The sequence below is a fragment of the Babylonia areolata genome, chromosome 25 (genome assembly GCF_041734735.1).
Source record: "Babylonia areolata isolate BAREFJ2019XMU chromosome 25, ASM4173473v1, whole genome shotgun sequence".
Lineage (NCBI taxonomy): Eukaryota > Metazoa > Mollusca > Gastropoda > Neogastropoda > Buccinidae > Babylonia > Babylonia areolata.
The window spans coordinates 33,780,712-33,792,369 of NC_134900.1; the positions used below are offsets into that span (position 1 = coordinate 33,780,712).

General features: G+C 43.8%; 1 protein-coding gene across 1 annotated transcript in view; it reads left to right on the forward strand.

Moving 5' to 3' along the window:
• The window catches only part of LOC143299587 (uncharacterized), a 70,976-nt gene that overhangs the window by 32,835 nt on the left and 26,483 nt on the right, over nt 1–11,658 (forward strand). The window lies entirely within an intron of this gene.

Here is an 11,658-nt window from a genome sequence, read left to right on the forward strand (position 1 = left end):
CAACTCCTGGTAGTTTGCTGAGGAATTTACCTTCTGCCATCTTACAACAACTCCTAGTAGTATGCTGGCAAATTTACCTTCTACTATCTTACAACAACTCCTAGTAGTATGCTGACAAATTTACCTTCTGCAATATTACAACTCTTGGTAGTGTGCTGAGAAAATTACCCCCTGCCATCTTACATCAACTGCTGGCAGTGTGCTGAGAAAATTACCCCCTGCCATCTTACATCAACTGCTGGCAGTGTGCAGAGAAAATTACCTTCTGCTATTTTACAACAACTGCTGGTTATCTGCTGACAAAGTAACCTTCTGACGCCTTACAACTCCTGATTGTGTGCTGACATTTTTTTTTTTTTTTTAATCTGCCGTCTCTTTTAAACTCTGGTGGAAGCAGGCAAGAACAGAGAAATCTGTTGTGAGAAAAAGCGTAATACAATACAGTACAATACAATACACTGCTACCTTCTTACAATCCTTTGAAACACAGCTGGTACAAAAGTAACTTCTGTCACACTTGAGTCCACGTTAACAATGATCAGAGTCGTTGACAACAACTTTTTTTTATTTTATTTTTTTTTTTTTACTCCTGCCCTTTTCCCTCTGGTGTGTGGCCTCCTGGCGACCCAACATCGATGGTTTCGCTGTGGAGTGCCGGTGTACTGAGACTGCGGCAGACGAACATTGGTTGTGTTTTTTTGGGGGGCTGTCTGTGTATGAGGACACCCGGGGTGAGCGGGGTGGGAATAATACCACTGAAACGGGTGCAGATAATGGGGGTTACTAAACAAACAAACAAACAAAACCAACCGAACAAAATCAGACAAACAACCCCCCCTCCCTCTCTCCCTCAGCCAACACACTTTTTTTTTCTGCACTCCTCTCGTCTTACTCCGTCTAAGCTGAGGATTGCAGTGGCAGCCACATCCCTATGTGATTGCGGCCAGGCTGACCAGACCCCATCCCATATTCTCCAAGACTGCCTGCCCCCTGTATGAGAAGATGCGGCAGCAGTCCTGGCCTGGGGGTGCTGACCTCAACACCAAGCTCTGGGGGACGGCAACCGATCTTCACCGGACGTCCGAGTTTGTGGCATCCCTCGGACTTCGACCCTGACTGCGTAGCTGCCGAACGCAAAAGAAAGAGAAAGAAAAAAAAGACTAAGCTGACTGTTGAAAGCTTTCAACACATGTCAGATAAAGTCAAACTGACGTTCGGAGCATGATCCCCCCCGTCCACCCCCAAATCCTCCACCGCCAATAAATAACCGAATATAAAAGCTCTTTTTTGTTAACCCCTTTACTGCTGAAATAAAACTTGTGTGGTATAAAATTGAAGTGCGGTTATAAAACAATATTACAAATACAATAGGCATACAGTACAGTACAGTACAGTACAGTTTCAGTTTCAGTAGCTCAAGGAGGCGTCACTGCGTTCGGACAAATCCATATACGCTACACCACATCTGCCAAGCAGATGCCTGACCAGCAGCGTAACCCAACGCGCTTAGTCAGGCCTTGAGAAAAACAAACAAACAGTACAGTACAACACAATACAATACAACACATACGTATGATAGTCATATCCGACCACGACCATCAGAATATGATGATGGAGTCTCCAATCGGACCGACGGATGAGTAGGCAGGCAGGCTTATCTGTCGGTGTGTGTCCTCATATGGGAGAAGAGGCCGATTCTAGATGCGCAGCACTTCCCACAGGTGTTGCAAGGGAAAATGTCTCCAGAAGTTGAGCCCTGCTTCCTTCGCTCACGCTTCTCCTTAATGGCCAGCGATCTCTTTGCTTTCAAACGTCTTTATGCCACTAGAGCACAGCATCCTCCAGCAAGAGCGGTCAAGGGCATCAGTTTTCCAGGAATCGATGTCTATGTCACAGGCTTTGAGGTTTGTCTTCAAGGTGTCCTTGAAGCGCTTGCAGGGTCTTCCAAGTTTGCGGTGGCCTTCCATCAGAATAACTGAGGATGCAACTATTGTCCGAACTTTCTGGGTGAGCATTTGATTGAAGTGGAGAGTGTCTTTCCCAAGTTACATACCCTCTCTCTCGGCCAAGAGGATTTTTTTTAGGACAGTCGGCGTTTAGGGTGGTTCCAACTTAGCCCCAAAGTCTACAACGCTTAGAGCCAGTGCAATCTCGCCTCCTAACTAGGAGAGTCACAGTCCTTCTCGAAAAGACCCAAGCAGTAAATGAATTCCCATTGCAACACAGTTCAGTTCAGTTCAGTCACTCAAGGAGACGTCACTGCGTTCGGACAAATCCATATACTGTACACCGCACCACATCTGCCAAGCAGATGCCTGACCTACAGCGTAACCTAACGCACTTAGTCAGGCCTTGAGCGAAAATGAAATGAAATGAAGTAAGATATATAGACAAATAAATAGATACAAGACAAGACAAGACAACACATCTTTAACCGACTGCAAGATCAATAGAATCAGTATGGTCGCCTTTGGAAGTGAAAACTAGGCCACTGCTGTTTTGTTTACTTTTAAGCGGTGTCACTGGTTTTTGCTGATCAATAGCATACTGCGCTTCCACTGAAAAGGAATAGTGCAAAAAACAAACAAACAAAAACAAAACAAACAAACAACCCACCCCCAAAAAACAACAACAACAAAAAAACAAACAAACAAACAAACAAAAAAAAAACAGTGGCTAACATTCAGTCTTAGTGACGTGACAGCCAATTCACTGACATCCTGACCTGTTGGCTCTGTCTTATCTCAGTGAGGTGACAGCCCTTCACTGACATCCTGACCTGTTAACTGTCTTATCTCAGTGAGGTGACAGCCCTTCACTGACATCCTTACCTGTAAGCTCTGTCTTATCTCAGTGAGGTGACAGCCCTTCACTGACATCCTGACCTGTTAGCTCTGTCCTATCTCAGTGAGGTGACAGCCCTTCACTGACATCCTGACCTGTAAGCTCTGTCTTATCTCAGTGAGGTGACAGCCCTTCACTGACATCCTGACCTGTTAGCTCTGTCCTATCTCAGTGAGGTGACAGCCCTTCACTGACATCCTAAAACTGTAAACTCTGTCTTATCTCAGTGAGGTGACAGCCCTTCACTGACATCCTTACCTGTAAGCTCTGTCTTATCTCAGAGAGGAATGTGACAATGTTTAAGACACTCATCTGCCAGTGCACTGTGAGTCTGGGTTCGAATCCCGCTCTCGTCCTTTCCCCCCAAGTTTGACAGGAAAACCAAACTAAGCTTCTAGTCATTCGGATGAGATGATAAACCGAGGTCCCGTGAATCCATGCATGCACCCAAGGCCTAGCGAACGTGTTGGGTTATACAGCTAGTCAGGCATCTGCACAGCAAATGTGATGCAGTGCATATGGGTTTGCCCGAACAGAGTGATGCCTCCTTGAGAAACTGAAACTGAAAACTGAGGTGACAGCCCTTCACTGATGGGAGGGAGGGGGGGGGGGACAACTTGTTGGCAGCATCCAATGGGTTAAACCTACACAAAAGACGAGGTCACACAAGTTCAGACCATTAACTCTCAGCCAGTCGATCACCTCAATTGCTCGCTCGCTCGCAGGTAAAAATCAAAAGGCAACAGGTGGTGGTGTGCAAGTCCAGAAAGTCAGAATATAAAAACAGAAATAAAATTAAAAAAACGGAGACATGGTCTGTTTCAAATTCCCATTTTTCTTCTTTATAGCAGAGAAAGAGCGCGCGCGCTCGAGAGAGAGAGAGAGAGAGAGAGAGAGAGAGAGAGAGAGAGAGAGAGAGTGTGTGTATGCGTGCGTGCGTGTGCACCTGCGTGTGTGTGTGCGCGCGTGCGTGCACATGCGTGCGTGCGTGCGTGTGTGTATGTGTGTGTGTTCCTAAGTTCCTGTTTTAGTGCGTATGTTTTTTTGTGGTCTTTTTGTTTCTTTTATTTTTTATGTTCTTTCTTTTTATTTATTTATTTATTTGCAAAGCAGCCTATTTAGAGAAAACCGCCATTTTAGTTCGCACCACCACCACCACCACCGCCATCATCATCATCGTCATTATTATCATCTATGATGATTATGAAGAAGATGATGATGACGATGATGCTGCTGATGATGATTGATTTCATTATCATCCTGCATCCAACAGCCGAAGAAAGCTATTCACCTCCAAATTATCCAAAATGAGCACACACATTTTCATAAACCAACGATCTTCTGAGCTTCCTGTACGCTTGGAATAAAGGTCTCTTTTGGCTACCTTGGAAATTTTTATCTGTAGTCTTTTATTTAAAAAAAATTGTTTTTGGTGTTTTTCTTGCTGCTTAATTGTTAATTGTTTTGTTTTGTTTTACTTGCCAGAAGTTGTGCTGTTAAAAAGTTCCTGCTGAATCAAGGGTGATTTCTGCAGAATTTTGTAATCGTTCTTTCACGGGGGTGTGTTGTGTACCGAAAACCAGACTGTTGTTTGTTTGTTTGTGTGTGTGTGTGTGTGTGTGTGTGTGTGTGTGTGTGTGTGTGTGTGTGTGTGTATGTGTGTGTGTGTGTGTGTGGGTGTGTGTGTGTGCGCGCGCGCGCGCGGTTCCAGTGTGGCACAGTCTCGCGGTATGTGTATAGTACAAACGATCACCAGCTTATCTTTTCTCTGTGTGTTTTTTCATGGAAGAGTTCAGCGGATATAATTTTACGTACAGTCTACGGTTTTTGTTTTGTTTTGTTGTCTTTTTTTTTTCCTTTTTCATAAAGCGATCAAAGTTTTGTGCAATCTTGGTAGTGAAAGTAGTAGCAGTGGTGGATTATCGTACGATTTCATTGTGTGAATGAATTGTGTGTGTGTGTGTGTGTGTGTGTGTGTGTGTGTGTGTGGTCATTTTCCCGGCGGAATAACTAAGACAATCATTCTGAGGAAACGTCGGAGGGAGAGATTATCTATTTCATGACATTTTATTACTTTTTTTTTCTCCCTCAAGCAGCAATAAGTAGGTTCTGCAAGCCTAATATATATATATATATATATATATATATATATATATATATATATGTGGAGCGGTGGCCTAGAGGTAACGCGTCCGCCTAGGAAGCGAGAGAATCTGAGCGCGCTGGTTCGAATCACGGCACAGCCCCCGAAATTTTCTCCCCCTCCACTAGACCTTGAGTGGTGGTCTGGACGCTAGTCATTCGGATGAGACGATAAACCGAGGTCCCGTGTGCAGCATGCACTTAGCGCACGTAAAAGAACCCACGGCAACAAAAGGGTTGTTCCTGGCAAAATTCTGTAGAAAAATCCACTTCGATAGGAAAAACAAATAAAACTGTCACACAGGAAAAAATACAAAAAAATGGGTGGCGCTGTAGTATGGCGACGCGCTCTCCCTGGGGAGAGCAGCCCGAATTTCACACAGAGAAATCTGTTGTGATAAAAAGAAATACAAATATATATATATATATATATATATATTTTTTTTTTTTCCCAATGAGTGATCAAGTCTCAAGGTCCCGTTTCAGCACAGTGGTGTGTGCCCTGGGCGAAAGGCTCTTTTCTCCTGATTTTTCCTAACTCCACCCAGGGTATCCAGTGAACGGGTGCTGAGGCCCCGCCCTCCTAATTTATTAAACCCTAGAGACACAGTATGATATTAATTCACAATATCGATGGCCGTAACAGGACATTTTTTTTTTTTTGATAGCGAAATTATAACGTGTCTTTCGGTTGTTTTTTCGTTTGGTTGTAGTTGCTGTTTCTTTTTCAGTGTCTCCGTATATACAGCGGGTAGGTTTGCGTTAGCTGTGCTTGACTATGTGTGTATACATTGGGGGGGGGGGGGGGGCGTAGGGGGGGGGGGGCAGAACCGTTCAGCTGTTGGACTTGTGATCCAGTGTTCCCCAGGGGTCGGGGCTCGAGGCCACATTTCGGCGTGCTGTTTTGTTGTGTCCTTGAAGAAAAGCACTTTACATGGCTTTTCCTCATTCCACCCAGATGTGAACCATTGCTCTATAAACAGGTGGATAGCGCATGCCTTCTTTGAGCCCATTTGCTAACTGAAGCCAACGGAAGTGTTCAATCAGCCATTTTGCTACTCGTGTCAGCATAGCGTGAAGTGGTAATATAACTTCATATATGTAGCCGAGCGTCTCAGCTGGCTTCATGGCAAGCTTTCACTTGCTCGCGGCGTTAGTAAAGCTGACATTCCTGTGTGTGTCGCCACTGCAAGTTTGCGCTACGTGTCACTGCACTGTTTTCCTGTAACAACTTTGGTAAATAAACCATTGGCAGATATCAATCAAGACACAACATTTGGTATGTTGTAGGGGGAGGGGTGGGGGCAAGCATAACACGCTTTTCATCAAAGATACACGGGTACAGTGTCAGAAACTACCACCAGTCACCAGACGACTTCGCAACGGACTGACGGCCGGATACGAGTAACAATATGGCGTCCGGTTGGTTTCAGCTTTCCTGACCAATGAGCCATCCATCTATTTTTAGACCAGTGGGTGTGAACGGGCACCTGACGTCGGGAAAGGATGAAACGGCAGGAAAGAGAGGACTGAGCCCCGCCTTCACATGCCGAGCCCCAGACAGAGTGGATATGGATTCAAAGCCTCCACGGGGGCGAAAGGCCACGGGACATTTTAGGTCTAGCTTTAACTCTCCCCATACGAAAGGCGAAAGAGACGACGTTAACAGCGTTTCACCCCAATTACCACCATCAAAATATTGCAAGTGGAAGGCTCTTATACTGAAGAGGTGAATGTTGACAAATAATACCATAATTCTGACGACGGAAGCTGAAGGTTGGGTCATTCAGACACCCACTGGGCATCCGAGGGGTCTGTGTAGAGGAAAAGAGAGGACTGGCCGTACTGAGTGAGTTAACCATTCAGGAAAGTAGTTTGCAGGGGGGAGGGGGGTGGAGAGGGGTGGGGGTTGGGAGTTTGTGGCGGGTGTTTGTATACAAGATTATTACACATCCGTGCGAACTACGGCAATGTGGACAGCAAGTAATGCCTTCACCTTTTGCATGCAGTTAATTTGTGTAACGGTTTACAGGGGGGCGGGGGGGGGGGGGGGGGGGGGGGGGGGGGGGGCGGGGGTGAGGTGGGGGGGGGGGGGGGGGGGGGGGGGGGGGGGGTTGAATGTATATAAAGCCATTGACAATAAATCATAAGTAATTATGGAATGCACACAGTTTTCATTGGTGGAGTGTACGGATAATGCCTGTGAAAAAAACAGATTTACGATGTTGGGATGTGACCATTTTCTGCCAGTGGATGAATGTACTGCAGCTTACCCGTGAATTGGTGTTAACATTTTTTTTTTTACACAAAAAATGCAGATTTTTGTTTTTCTTATGGCTTTTACTGTGACTGTGTGTATATGAAGGAGACAGTGGATAAGTAAAGCGTGTACTGCGATGCATGAGTGCTGTTACATAACTGTTGACAATGAAATGATAGTGGTATAATTATGGAGGGGTGTGTGTGTGTGTGTGTGTGTGTGTGTGTGAGGGAGAGAGAGAGAGAGAGAGAGAGAGAGAGAGAGAGAGAGAGAGAGAGAGAGCCTTGCAAGCCAACATATCGTGTATTATGCTTGTTATTATTAACATGGTTTATTTGCGGGTGCTTTTTAACCCTTTCACCCCCCCCCCCACCAACCCCTCCCAACTAAAAGTGTGGCCGGCTGTAAAAGGTCTCTTTCATTTATGAAATAATAACACATACACCTTATTGCTGTGAAATTTCTGTTTCAGACTCACTGTCTTCCTGTCTGCCTTCAAGGGTAGGGTGTGTGTGGGGGGTGGGGGTGGGGGTGGGGGTGGAGTTTAATGACCTGTGTGGGCTGGTGACCCTAAGGACAGGTTGTTCAGTGCGGAAAGGGAGGCATGCGTGGTTCGAGGGTTTCAGTCCTGGATCTGCCCCCCCCCCCCCCGCCCCCCCCCTTGCCCCCCACTCCCGTTCCAACCCCTTTAAATCTGTCGTCAGTCTCATATCTTCGTGTTTTTTTCGTCTTCTTTGTTTTGTTGTTGCTGTTTTTCAAGAACTTTTAATTGTTCATCTGATTAAAAAATATCTTTTTGGTAAATATGAAAACTTCGGAAGTTCATGACAATACAGATTTTTTTTTTTTTGAATGAAAGGTAATATAGGTTGAAAAAAGGGGAATCTCCGCCAATGCCAGAATTACAGGACAATCAGTCTTATTAGCCACACGAGCAAAATCATGCTTCGAGTCATTCTAAACCGACTCAAGAAAGAGGCTGAAGAACACCTGGCAGAGGAACAAGCCGGATTCAGAGCAGGCAGAAGCACAGTAGAACAGATCTTCACCTGCCGATTACTGATGGAAAAACACCTGCAACATCAAAGAGACCTGTTCCACAACTTCATAGACTTCAAGAAAGCCTTTGACAGGGTGTGGCATGATGGACTGTGGCAGGTACTCAGACAGTTTGGCATCGAGGAGGGTCTTACCCAAGTCATTCAGGCGCTGTACAAGACATCCAGCAGCGCAGTCCTCCTCAACAACCAAATCGGAATATACTTTAAGACCACAGTCGGTGTCCGTCAGGGTTGCCTGCTCTCCCCAGTACTATTCAACCTTTTCCTAGAAAACATCATGCGCGAAACCCTCCATGACTTCCACTCTACCATCTCCATAGGAGGAAGAATCATCAACAACTTGAGATTCGCAGATGACATAGATCTACTATGAGGCAGCAACAAAGAACTACAAGACCTCACCAAGAGACTAGAAGGAAGAGCAGGTGCATACGGAATGGAAGTGAGCACCGAGAAAAGCAAAGTGTTGGCAAACAGCTCAACCAACACCCAAGCTCAAATCTTCATGAACGGACAACAACTTGAAGAAGTGGATGCTTTCAAATATCTCGGCTCCACCCTCACAAACGACGGTCGCTCAACAACTGAAATAAAGATTAGGATAGCGATCGCAACATCAGCAATGGCTAAGCTCAACAAGATTTGGAAGAGCAGAGAGATCAGCTTTCCAACAAAGATCAAACTGTACCGATCCCTGGTGCTATCCATACTGCTGTATGGATGTGAAAGTTGGACTTTAACAGCAGAGACTACTAGGAAAGTCCAGACGTTTGAGACAAAATGCTTCAGACGACTGCTTGGAATCTCATGGAAGGACAGAAAGACCAATGACTTTGTCAAGAGCCAAATAACCATGCTAGCGGGTCCACTGGAACCACTCTTAGCAGTGGTCAAAAGGAGGAAGCTGTCATGGTTCGGGCATGTGACACGCCACAATTCACTGCAAAAGACAGTTCTACAGGGAACGCTAGAGGGTGGTAGGCGAAGAGGGAGGCAAGCCAAATGCTGGATGGACAACATCAAGGAATGGACCAATATGGATAGCGCTACGCTGATACGACAGGCAGAAGATAGAACCGGATGGCGTCGTCTGACTACGGAATCGTCCCTCATGTCTCCTCTACGCCCATCCCGGGCAGGAGAATGAATGGATGAATGGAATGGAAATATAGGTTGTCCGTGATAGATTTTTTATACCTTTTGTGCATCATACTATGCTTTTTATAAGATTGATTATTTTGATGTGGTTACATTTATTTGTAATTACCTGGGAGGTAGATAAACTCGTGGAATTGTTTACTCAAAGACGGAAGTATATTATAATCGGGTTTGAATATGACAGTGACTGTGCGTAATCTGCGAACTCTCCTTTCTTTTTTTGTCCTTAATCCTCCTTCTTCATCCTCTGCGTTCGTCGGCTGCAACTTCTACGTTCACTCTCATGTATGTACGGGCTTTTACGTGCATGGTAAGTTTGACCACCGCCGCCATGAAGACAGCCATACTCCGTTTTCCTAATCTGATGCGGTCGTGATATGACGCGATTGTCGGCTGGAGGTTTTATTATTTTTCTTATTGTTGGGTTGGGTTTTCTTTTTTCCAGTGCTTTTTTCTAGTCTTGGCATCGCCTTGGGTGGTCACCTGGACGATTATTATTATTATTATTTTTTAAGATAAAAGGAATGGATAAAAATGTCTTATCATTTGTCCACTTGTTTAAAACCCCACCTCGTAATGCCACACCCCCACACTCATGATTCTTAAAAAAAAGAAAAAGAAAGAAAGAAAAAAAAAGCGCCTTGAATGGTGCTGAGTCTCAGAAACAATAAGCAAAAGAACGCCTCTGCTGCACTTATCTATGCATCTATTTATTTCATTCTTTAGTTAATGCAGGCAGTGATTCGAACAGTTTGTGTCACACATGGGTTCAACAGGACGAGTTCACTAAGGGTGAATAAATATGCAGCATTAAAAAAAAAAAAAAAAAAAAAAAGATGCATGCAGCAATCTACAGTGGTTTGAAATAGCTGTGAATGAGTGTACATGGCAGTCTAGAACCAAATGAGTGTGAAGTTTTAGAGAGTGAATGGTTTGCCATTGGTAGTTTTACATTCGGTGAGAAAAATGAGCTTTGCAGTCTCTAACGAATGAATGCAACGTTTATAAAAGTGGATGGTTTGAAATAACCCGTTTACATTCATTGACTGAATGAACATTGCAATGAAGAACGAATGAGTGTAAAGTTTAGAGAGTGGATGGTTTGCCATAGGTGTCTACATTCAGTGAGTGAATGGTCATTGCAGTTTCGAACGAACTGATGTAAAGTTTATAGAGTGGATGGTTTGCCATAGATGTGTACATTCAGTGAGTGAATGGTCATTGCAGTTTCGAACGAACTGATGTAAAGTTTATAGAGTGGATGGTTTGCCATAGGTGTCTACATTCGGTGAGTAAATGGTCATTGGAGTTTCGAACGAACTGATGTAAAGTTTATAGAGTGGATGGTTTGCCATAGGTGTCTACATTCGGTCAGTGAGTAAACATTACTGACTAGAACAGATTAACGTAAAGTTCGTGTACCGTAGCTCTTCCTGTTTAGTGAGTGAATGAACATTGCAGTCTCGAACGTATTAATGTAAAGTTTAGAGAATCGGTGGTTTAAAATACCCCTTTACATTCATTGAGTGAATTAGCATTGTAGTGGAGAACGAATTAATGTAAAGTTTATAAAGTGGATGGTGTGAAATACCCGTTTACATTCATTGAGTGAATTAGCATTGTAGTGGAGAACGAATTAATGTAAAGTTTAGACAGTTGGTAGTTCAAAATAGCCGTTTACATTCAGTGAGTGAATTAACATTGTAGTGGAGAACGTATTAATGTAAAGTTTAGAGAATGGATATTTTCAATTACCTGTTTACATTCAATGAGTGAATTAACATTGTAGTGGAGAACGAATTAATGTAAAGTTTACAGAGTGGGGGGTTTGACATAGCTGTTTACACTCAGTGAGTAAAAGTGGAACAAACACATAGCAATAAATCTCAATGTTAAGAGTCGTGGTAGTATTTGTTTTTTAATTTATCTTTTTTTTCATAGATTAAACAGCAACAACAACAACAACACACAACTATTTACTTTGTTTCATTAGCTCGCAGTTCAGTAGGAAGCCGGTATGTAAGTGTAGACGTTTAGACTGGATGTGTATTTTACATTGCCTGTATGTCATCTTTTTGTTTCACTCTATATTTGATGATTAATCGAATATCAATCAATCAATGAATTAATTAATTCGTTCCTTTTTTCGTTTATGTATTTATCTGTTTATCTACTTATTGATTTATTTAAGTA